The sequence below is a fragment of the Lathyrus oleraceus genome, chromosome 6, assembly GCF_024323335.1.
Source record: "Lathyrus oleraceus cultivar Zhongwan6 chromosome 6, CAAS_Psat_ZW6_1.0, whole genome shotgun sequence".
NCBI classification, from domain to species: domain Eukaryota; kingdom Viridiplantae; phylum Streptophyta; class Magnoliopsida; order Fabales; family Fabaceae; genus Lathyrus; species Lathyrus oleraceus.
Genome location: NC_066584.1, coordinates 92,692,259 through 92,704,431, shown reverse-complemented (window position 1 = coordinate 92,704,431; position 12,173 = coordinate 92,692,259).

Below are 12,173 nucleotides of genomic sequence, written 5' to 3'. Positions count from 1 at the left end.
ATACTTACTAAATGGACGAAAAATATTTGTTTAAAAATGGTGAAGAAACTCAATAAACACACTTATATAAAGTGGCCCAAAAATAAATAAAAACAACTATAGGTTCCAACCTATCACGATGGGTACTTTAAACAACCATTCTTGTATGTCTCAACCTATCACAACGGTTAATTTAAAAAACCGTTGTTGTATGTCTTTTAATAAATAAATAAAAATAAAAGTGTATGTGCTAGGATTAAAACTCATGACCAGGCGCCACTTTTTACCACAGTTGAAAGTTCCAACTGTGGTGAAAAGTGGCTTAAAAATAAATAAAAAATAAAGTTATAGGTGTTAGGATTTGAACACATGACCAGACTCCACTTTTCACCATGGTTGATACCTATGACCGTTGTGAAATGTCTTTTGTTAACAGGAAGACCGTTGTAAAATAGGTGTTACGAAAAGTCTATTTTGTAGTAGTGATAAGTAATTTACTCCTTGAAAAAGATAAGCTTCGTTTAACCATTGCAGGTCTAGAAGAGGAAGTCAAATTGTTAAAGTCCAAACTTGACAATATAACAAAATTTGTTTGTATCTTAAACAATGGTTATGATATGTTAGATGAGATCTTGGAAATTGGGGAGAAAAAGGCTATAGGGTTTTTTATATAGTTCCATTAACAAAAATGTCAAATTTTCCACTATGAAGTTTGTTGCTCCAAAAAATAAAATTGAGTTTCTGATGATGGACCACATGCCCTAACATCTTGCTCAACATGTGTCCCCTCACAACAAAGGCAACAAGATATCATCTTGGAGGTGTCTCCAGATATTATCATATAAGACCCTTTTTCTATAGACTGTATGGATATCCTCAGTCTTATAGTCATCCAAAGTGCATTATACATAAAGGGAAGAAAACTCAAGCCAATAAGGTTTGGAAACCCAAGGAATATGTCACTTGTCTTATAGCTCATACATCTCTTAGAGTTTCATCAAGAGAGAACTGGTGAAAAGATCTATTTTGAAGAGTTGAATCCCTACTCTAATAGTTATGTTAACTTTGTTAATAGAGCTAGAGGAAGAATCAAAGGCATAGACAAACTGGTTAGTCCAGGTTTTCCTTGTCTTGATTATGTGTTGTTGGTAGAAGGATTAATTGGTAACTTGATCAACATAAGTCAACTATGTGATCAAGGTCTAAATTTTAGCTATAAAAAGTATGAATTTATTGTCTCTAGAAAAGATCAAGAGGTGTTAATGAAGGGTTTAAGATCTAAATACAACTGTTATATGTGGATCTCTCAGCCCTCGTCCATGGTTAAGAGCATGGAAAAGATTATATCTGAAGATGATGTCAAGGGATTGCCAAATCTCGTGATTGAAGAAGGAAAGAGAGTGTCAAATTAGGAAGCAAATCAAGATGTCATACAAGATTCTTCAACATATTACTCATGTTTTTGAATTACCACTTATGAACTTTATGAGACTCATACAAGGAGTTGTCATTGAAGGGAAGTTTGATGGTCAGACTAGAGGTCCTCTCAACATTGATCAACTAACAGTGGTTCAGAAGAAGAAGTTAAAGAAGATTAGTGAATATGGTATAATTCTTACTATTGGGGTTCCTTCTCATGATTTTGGAATTTTCACTATTCAAAATTAAGGTATTATGTTTGGTGAAGTTGGAACGGGTGTTCCTCTTGGTGTGTTGAATCTCATATATAAGTTGTTTGTCATGAAACATGTCCTAGACATTTTCCCTGAAATACTCCATATATTAATGATGTGACATCTGAGAATAATTCTATGATTGATGATGATGTATCCCATGTTGAGGCTGTTAATAACAATAATAATAAAATCCATGAGATTTTTACTAGAAAGAAGGCTCAACTTATAGTACAAGGCTATGTTGAATACATTACTCATATTGCTCATATTGAAGCCATCAAAATGTTGTTAGGTTTGTATTATAGAATTATGTTCATTGTTTATCAGATGGATGTGAAAATGCCTCCCTCAATAGGTACTTTAATGTAGATGTCAACCAAGATGTGCCAGATAACCTGTATGACATGTTGGTGACTGAGTTTCCGACTCAGAGGAAGGATGGGCATGTTTCCCATGTTAATTATGAAGTGAATGATGTGGTGAATAATGTGAGTGACAATATTAATGATGTTGTGAATGATTTTGTCAATGATTATGAGGGTTCTATCCATAAGAACAATGGAGTTCATGTTGGATCTGCTCCTGTTAGTGAAGGTATTACTAAAGATGCTGGTATTAGTAAAAGGTTTGACAAGAAGTCGGAGAAAAAGGTGAAAAATAGAAAGGTTGCGCTGAAGGATAAAAGGACTCCTTACAAGAAGATCCATACTCCTACCAAAGCAAAGAAGACTCATACGAAGAAGAAGAATAAATATATGGTTGGTAGTAAGATATCAGCTAGGAAGAAAAATAATGTTTCTCATCATAAGAATATGGCTCTTGAAAAGGAATATTACGTTGAAGCACTGAAATATTATGAAATTATGCAGCTCTTTAGTAAGGCTCAGTATTTGAAGATAATGTTGAATAATGGTATTTTTCCTAGGTTGCTTAATTTGAGTCACATTCTGAATGTTGGGAAAGATGCCTCAAACATTGTGTCCAACATTCGTGCACCTATTGATGAAACTGATCTGGCTTTTGATAAAGAAATGTTGCAGGTTTTTCACCTCAACTTGATGTTGCTGCTACTGCAATTTGTGGCATGGATCTTGAGTTCTTGTTATCTAGTACTCGTGGCCAAACTTGGCTGATCTTTTTTACCCCTTGCCCAGTTTGAGAAAATTAGGCGGAGATGATGATATGATGATACTTAAGAAAGGATGTTGATCATAAGTTGTTGTGTGTTTCTATTATCTGAAGAATGACTGGGAGAATATGCGTGCTATCATGTATGTCTGCATGATCTACTATTGGTTTGTTTGATTGATGGTGGTCCTATGTCTTTTTAGACAAAGAAGGGGAGAAAAAGGAAAATGGCACACTTCTTTGATAATGTTTTATGATAATATTTGTCTATTGTGCACTAGCTTGGTGTAATCTTGAAGAAGTGTTTAATCTGTGCTTTACCTAAAAAATAGCCAAAGGGGAATGTTGTTTCTTTGATTGAATAGGAAAAATGGATAGCAAGATGTCTGGAACATGTTGTGTGACATCTTGACATGCATGTTATACTGATTAGATTCTCATGCACTTCATATTTGTTCCAAGGTTTATTCAAGTCCAAGGTTTGAAAGAAAGATTTGGATTAGTTAAGAAGATTTGGAAGATTGGATTTGCATTGAAGAAGAAACCTACTTAGATGATGATGAAGACTGGTTGTTCTAACTAGAAGTAGTGAATTTCCTTCTTTGGGTAAAGTTCCCCCCAAATGTAGGTGTGGTTTCACTAAACTGGGTTACCAATCTCTTGTGTTATTTTATAACTTTCTTCATTGTTTATTATTATTTTCAATCTTTTCTTAAACTTATTTTAAACGTTGGACAAGTTGTCTCAATATTTGGTCCAACATTTGTCCCCTGAGGAACCAAATTTCACACATGCACTACCACGAATAAACTATTTTACTTCGATTGGGTAAATGTTATTACCTTGGATTTTTAGGCATCATATCAAAGGGTATCATGATAAGTCGCAACTTTTCCTCTCAGGTGCATGTACACCGATAAGAAAGGTGGAACTTGTAGTCGGTTTGATCCCCATCAACTGCATATACTTTTTTTTAAATCACGCTACTTTACCTCTCGAACTTTAGAATACCCAAGAATATATAATTTTGACGAATTCGATTCATCATATCAATCTTGGAGAAGAGAAAATGCTGGATTTATTTCAAATGTTGTTTTGCACGTAATATATTTTCTATGGCTATTTTATGCATAAAATAAAAAAAATAGATAAATAAAATAAATATTTAGATAGAAGATAAGAGATTATGTAAGAACATCAACATTGAATTAAATTTTTCTGTACTTGCAATGCATCCAAGAGATATTTACGAAACTCCTTTAAGTTTTACTATTTTCATGGAAAATGCTTTCATTATCGTTTGAGTTTCACAATGTAGCATTCAAGATATATAATGGTGGTGTTTGCGTTCTTATTAGATGTAGATGATTTCTTTTGGATTGATGTGTTGGCAATATCGGGTGGACTGATGTGTTACTTTAAGAATGTACGACTAAGATTTGTTGTTGACAAACCTGAGTTACTTTCCCCCTTGGTTCTTACTCAAAACTGAGGTAAAAAATTATTTATTTATTAATTAAAAAATGAATAAAATAGCAATGTTTTCCCTCAATTTCAAAATTCACTGAAGTAATAAATTACTTGTATTAAAAAAATGGTGAATGATAAAAAATTGAAAGTAATATACATTGTTTCCTTTTTCAATTTTTTATCATTCACTAATTTCTTTACATGTTGCAATATTCAAACAAAGGACTATGTTCAAAATAAAATTTTCAAGATCTTGTTTTGTGAAACAACCACATTGAAATATGATTAGGAATAAATTTCTCAATATTGTCAACAAAAAAAACATATATTATAGAATATTTTCTTTGATTGACAATATTAGGAAGTTATTCCAAAATATAACAATATTTTCTTTTACCATTCAACATTGGCAAGAGGTAGAAACAACAAAATAACAACAACAAGACCATTATGTGAGATAGATTATAAGAACAGAAAAATATTTTGTTCAAGATTGATGTTAGAAGAACAACAACACATAACCAAAGAATTTTTGTGTCTTGCAATTCATCTCAAAGAATGATGTATACAAGTATGGAGCAGTTGTACAAGAGTTACGTTTAGGGTACAACTTAGTGAGCAAATCATTTTATAATTAAATCTGGGTATCAAACTCCTCGGTTATTAGAGTAACCAAATGATTAGATTATTTAACTTTTAAATAAAAAATAAAATAAAAAGAAAGACACCACTTTTAAGAAAATAAATTATTTTATAGTTAAATCTGGGTATCAAACCCCTCAGTTATTAGAGTAACCAAAGGATTAAATTTTTTAATTTTTAAATAAAAAATAACATAAAAAGAAAGACGCCACTTTTAAAAAATAAATTATTTTATAGTTAAATCATTTTAAAGAAAAAAAAACATAAACTACAGTTGTTGGGATTCAAAGCATGTACCCTGAATTAATTTACCCCTCGGATATCTACCACAATCGAGGAAATAAGTGATATTTTTTAATAAAAAATATGGTGCGTCTAAGAGTTATACCTCAGTTTTTTGTTTGATGAGGTTAAAGAGTTGTCATAAAATGTATTATTTTTAGCAGTGTGGACTATAAATAGTGTTATGCCAGAGATGTAGGCGAATAACCATTAATGAACGTGTGTAAGATAACATCAGTCTATTCACAAAGGATAACATGTTCAAAGCATTACTAACTAAAATTCTGATTAGACATTGTATTGTCCTTACTAAGGTTAAGCTCAAATCGAAAGATATTTAACTGTATTAATATTCTTTATTTTTTTAAGGAATTGATCTTATCATTATTAGAACAAGTTGAAGATTGTTGTAATTAATAAAAATAATAATTATCATGGATGTGTTCCAAAATGACAAGAAAATGTGAAAGTGAGAAAATGAGTAATCAATGCATGGAAAATAGTCTCACATAAAAAGTATTACTCACTTTAAAAGTCTTTATAAGGAGTTACATTAATTAACTCAAAAAATAGCTAAAGAAGATAAAGTCTCACATGGACAAACGTGATCGTCTCAAGTCTTACGTCATTTGTGTCCTCCACACCCCCTTATTAGTGTCGCCACCAACAACATCGACTTTGGCTCCGGGATCAGGTCTGAGGGCGTGGGCGTAGAGACACTAGTGTCCCTATTCAATAGACACTAAAGTTTTTTTTTTTTTGAATTCAAAGTGTTACAGTAAACAATCCAAATAGGCAACGTTTGAAAAGTGCTGCAATAGACAAAATTGCAACACTTACTAAAAACCATAGCTGAAAGATTGTGTTTCATCAAGAGTCTCAATCTTGTGAAACAATATTACTTGGTCTATAAATTCATAATTTTGAATTCAGAAAAAACACATTACAAAAGTATATCTTCTTCAATAAAAAATCAGATATCATCTTCTTTATATTCGAGTTTTCATCAATTTTATACAAACTCAAAAGACATTTGAGAATGTTTGAAATAAATATAAATTCATTTCACTTAAAAGCATTCTTGAATATATTTTACTATTAAAAATAATTGTCCATAAAATGTTTTGACAAATTAAAGGATAATAATTTCTCTATGCTAGATAGTAGTAGTTTATAGTTTAACTTTATGGAAGTAAACGGTGTGAAATGTTTGGTGTAAACCATAGCTAGGTAGGTGTTTTAATTTCTCAACTGTATATTTATTCTCTTGGATATAAAGTGTCAATGTAGGGTAGTAATTAATATGTTTGGTAAAGAGTATAAATGAAGAAAAAGCTATTACATCATCAACTATCCGTTTATGTCAATGCCATTTACACTATCGAACTAGCAACTAGGAGATTAAGATGCTTTAAGTAGTAATAAGTCACATTCCAATTGAATGAAATAAGCACTATATAGGTCAACTAAATATGTCCCATGATAATTGTCTTAGAAAATTTGTTCTAAAAATAGTCATTTTGTTTTTAATGTTTCATTAATTGTTCTTTTCAATTGTGTTTGTTAATAGATAATATAAAAAATAATATTTTTTGATTTTGTATGTTACATGATGTTTTTTTTCATTGTATATGTTAAATAATATTTTTTATTTAACATATATAATTAGATAAAATCAAAAATATTATTTATTTATTTATTATTTTTTTATAAAATTATCGATTTATAAATATCATCTACTTATTTACAATTATAAAAAAATTTACAAAATTACAAAGAAATAATGTTGATAGAGATTAAATTTTAAAGCAACAATTTCTACCTATTTATTTTTTCTGACTTAAAGAATTATTTACAGTTGCGTGTAGAAAATATTTTATTTATACCAAAAATAATAATAATAATAATAATAAAAAGATGCAGTTTCAAACAATTTAACCAATGTATTTAAATGATACTTGTGCCTTACCATTCTTACAACAAAAAAATCCTGTTTCATTGTCTGGCATAAATTCAACTAACATGCAATATCACTTCTTCATCAGTTTCTCTGGCGATATTTAAGAGTTTTACCTTTAAATTGTATTAGATTTTTTTTTCTTCTTAATTCGTGCTTATAAAATCGATTTGGATCTGTTGTGGAACTTGATATTTTCTCATTACATCCCCTAAAATATGATCTTTTGTCGCACATGGGTCAAAAACGTGTTATTAAAGAATAGTATAAGGCAACGACATTTAAGTCGTATCGCAAGGACTCTTGATTATTTTAACCAATCGAACAAATGGGAGTTTAGATTTTCGATTAAGATTATGATTAAAAGAATTTGATTCATCTACTGTTTCGGTTTCCAACTCATAATTGATTATTATAATTCTAAAACTCTAAGCGGATTTTACTCTCTTTTCGATTACACTATCAATAAAACAAGCACAATTGATACTATAAGATTTATGCCCCTATTTTCCGAATTAAACAAACAATTAAAGATTACGCGAATTAAAGAAAAAGCTACGCGAAACATGATTAAAGTTGAGGAACAAATATCAATCGAAATAAATCAACATATTCTATAGAAATTAAATTAAGCATGCAATATATATATATATATATATATATATATATATATATATATATATATATATATATATATATATATATATATATATATATATATATATATATATATTATATATATATATATATATATATATATATATATATATATATATATATATATATATATATATATATATATATATATATATATATATATATAGATGATTACATAAGTAGCATTGTCTAGTCAGGGCCTTTCTATAATTTCTCCATACAACGTGGGGCTCTCATGGAGGAGTAGCTTAAGGCGGTGTCCATTGACTTTTAAATTAAATTTTTATTAGTGCCTTTGCTTTTTATTCCAGGATCGAAGAACGATTTTCTATAAGTAAAAGTGTAGAATGGACACGTGAAAGAGATCTCAATTTTCACAACATCAAGGATCAAAAGGTTAAGGGGCTGCCTCACTACTTTTGCTCCATCTTCAAGTGAGATCATATGCATACACATGGATGAGCTAATATCAGGAATGTCAGCCAAGGTCCATTCAATTCCCTTTTTAATTTCCTTCAATAACTTCTCTTCCTGATCAAATTCAAGCTTTGATGAATATTTTAAATCTTTAAGAAGTGGTTTAAGCTCTAAAGAATGTGGCTTTTCAATGGATGATTTATTTTGGGTGGCTGAAATGTTGAGAGTTTTATCCGCAAGAACATTACAAATAGTGGTGTCTATGGAAGATCCAATGGTAATATCAACCTACAAGGTAGCTTCTATCTCAGCACAAACATAACAAATGAAAGTGTTAGTACATGCATCACAAGTGTAAGTATCATCAAAAACAGACAGTGATGGAAAATCAGTTGAAACCAAGTCAGAATATGTTTCATCAACTAATTTGAAAAGAAAATCAATTTGAAAAACAGAATGGTCTTCCGTGGGGTGTTTCATAACATCAAAAACTTTAAATTTAGTAGTAGTATCACCAAACTCCATGGATATTGTCCCATCATCTACATCAATATTTGTTTTTACCGTCTTCAAGAATGACCTTCCTAAAATGATGAGTGTCTTGCTTGACTTTGAATTAGTTTCTCCTTTCATATCTAGAATGTAGAAATATGCAGGAAAAGTCAAATCATTAACTTGAACAAGTACATTTTTCACCACTTCGACAAGACGAGTATTTCTTCTATTTGTCAGTTGAATAGTAAGACATGTATTCTGTAAAGGATCAAGATCAATATTATTATAAACAGAAGTAGACATAACATTAATGGAAGCTCCTAAATATAACATGAAAATTTTGAATTTACTCTTCCCAACTGTACACGAAATAGAGAAAGTTCCTAGATCTTTGCACTTTTGGGGTATGGCCTGAGTGATAGCTGAAACATTTTCCCCCATTTTTGACTTTTTTAGATACATGCATAGGTTGAATGAAAGCTGAAACATTATGTCCTATGTTAACTATTTCATTTGCCTTTAATCTCCTTTTGTGCGTGCACAAGTCTTTCAGAAATTTTGCATATTTGGGAACCTACTTAATGACATCAAGAAGTGGGATGTTCATTACTACTTTCCTGAACACGTCCAATATTTCATTGTCCCTTTCTTCCTCATTCATTTTTTTTTTAATTTTCACTACCCTTTGTGGGAAAGGAATTGGTGCTACATATTATTTCTCTACCACAACTTCAGAATCAGGCACGGGCTCAATAACGTTTTCACTTATTTTTGGGACTGGTTCAACTGGTTCAAAACTCCTTCCGGATCTAAAAGAAATTGCACTTACATTAGGGCCTTTTGGATTCACTAATGTTTGGGCAGGTAGTTGGTTCGATCCTTGAAACCGCATGACATTCATTAAAGTGACAAGTTATCCAATCTGCGTGTGCAAATTCTGAATACTAGAATGTGCTTGTTGCCGAAATTGGAGATTCTGTATAGCCATTTTCTTGACAACGTCCTCTAATGAAGGTCTGGAAGGTGCAAATGTGGTTTACTTGTGGAGTGTTTTATGGTGGTGGCAGCGGTAACATCAAATGTTGTTGAGTAGGTTGTTATGGGGATGGATTTCCATACCGAAGGTTTGGATGGTTTCTCTAGTTGTGATGGTACTTGTTAGTGGATAGGTCATGAGTATTGTACCTGTACTAGTTGTTTCTCTGAGGATTGTAAATGTTTGTTGTGCATTCTTGAGGAAAAACAATAATTACACCCTCTAGCAAGGTAAGACATATATTTGTTGGGTGTTCAGGGGAAGTGCAAATGCCACATAACCTTTATGTTTGAGCTTTACATCATGCTAATTGTTTAAGAAATGAGGTTAGTTCATCAAGTCTGCTTTCTAGGTCTTTTTTGGGAGAAGAAGCTTGAATTACATTACTCATTTTGTCCAAACCACAAAGTTGTTTCTGGTTATGAATTGTTAGGAGTTGAGTTATATGTTTTCAATTAAGGTTTTAGTTGCAACTGAGGTCTTATCAACAAGTGCTCCTCCACAAGAAGCATCCAAAATATTTATGACCATAGGTAGCAACCCTTCATAAAAGTATTGGATTAGTAATTGCTCAGAAATTTGGTGTTGATGACAACTCGACACTAATTTCTTGAATCTCTCCCACTATTCAGCCAATGATTCCAAGTCAACCTATCTAATACCACATTTTTTTTTCTTATCAAAGTAGCTCTTGAGAAAGGGAAAAGTCTTTCTAGGAACACTTTTTTTAGATCATTCAATCTTGTAACCAAATTTGGCTCAAGATAATACAACCAATCTTTCGCAACACCTTGTATTGAGAATGGAAAGGCTCTAAGCTTGATATGATCCTCGATGATTCCTTGAGGCCTAAATGGTGTAGAGCACACAACCTAAAATTCTTTCAAATTCTTATGAGAATCTTCACCTGCAAGACCACTAAACCTTGAAAACAAGTGTATTAAACCCGATTTTAATTCAAATTGTACATCCACTTCAGAATATTTAATGCATAATGCATTATAAGTAACATCTAGTGCAACAAGTTCTCTTAAGGTTTTATTTTGATCATCCATGATATGATAATTAAACTCAAAATCATAATCAAGCAATTTATGAGAAAACACAGAATCAGAATCACTAGTAGTCATGCATCATGAGTCAACAATGCAACAAATATAAAAATACCAACAATGCCCTTAATGAGAAAAATAATTGGAAAAACGAAAAAAGATTAAAATAAAATAAATCTAGAAATATCACTAAAATCAAAATACAACTCTACAAATTTCTTCAGATTTTTTCAAAAACATGAAAACAGAAAATAAATCAAATAAAATAGAAAAACAAAGAATTTAGGATTGTTAAGGTGGTGTCCCGTAGTTGACCCAAAATACGAGACTTTGAACCCTGATTTTTTATGATAAAATGGCAATTAAAAATTTTGATTCAAGCCCGATTTTTCAAAAAACTGAGTTTTTTTACACTAGATCACACATTGACCAGGAACGTAGAAAAACAGGGGCCAAAACGCAAGAACACAACACCTATGACTCTAATATTGGTTAAAATCTCCAGAGAGTCCCCGCCAAATGGTATATTTCTCTTTTTTGTCTATATTTTCTATATCTATAACCTTTAATAGGATTTAGTTCATTATCCTCATTCTAACTTATGACACATAGCGCTATATTATATGTAAAATATTATCAATGTTGACTTCATTTTATTTCCATAAATTTCGGTTCCACCATATTTTATTCATGACACTATGACATAATTTGTATAGATATCTTTATTTTCATAAATTTCACGTACCTAATCAATTCTTTTGAAATTGAAATATAAATTATGTCAAATTTCTCTAAGAATTTGCGTATCCTCATTTGGGTTATCTTTCATTTTAGCTTAATTTCTTGGTCGAAGATTTTTGACATTGGAACCAAATTATCTACCACACTTCATATGCGATTTCAACTTATTTGTAATATTAGATTGCTCCACTGGAGACTTTCTTTTCATAAACATTGAAATGAATTTTCTTTTGAACTTCTAGTCCCTACCGGCTTATATGAGGATCAAAATTGATTATTTGAAATTCTGGTTAACACTTTCAGCTGCTTATTATCTCTCCCTAATATTTAGAAAGTTAATTTATCAATTGATTATAAGCCTATTGAACTATAATAAAGTATCTAATTATTGGCTCAAGATACATCCTCAAACATTGAAATTCATGTCACATAAACTTTTCCAATATTTTTTAATACTCATCTTAGTGTATTATATTGGAGCAATTAAATCATACTCTAACAAATTCAAAAGTTCACTTATATGAGAATCATTATTTATTAACCTAAAATAATTTATAAATTAAGCGGAAGACTAACATTTAGTATCTTGTTTTCTTGATGTGAATAAATATCTTAATGTACATGATTATGTGTTTCCAAAG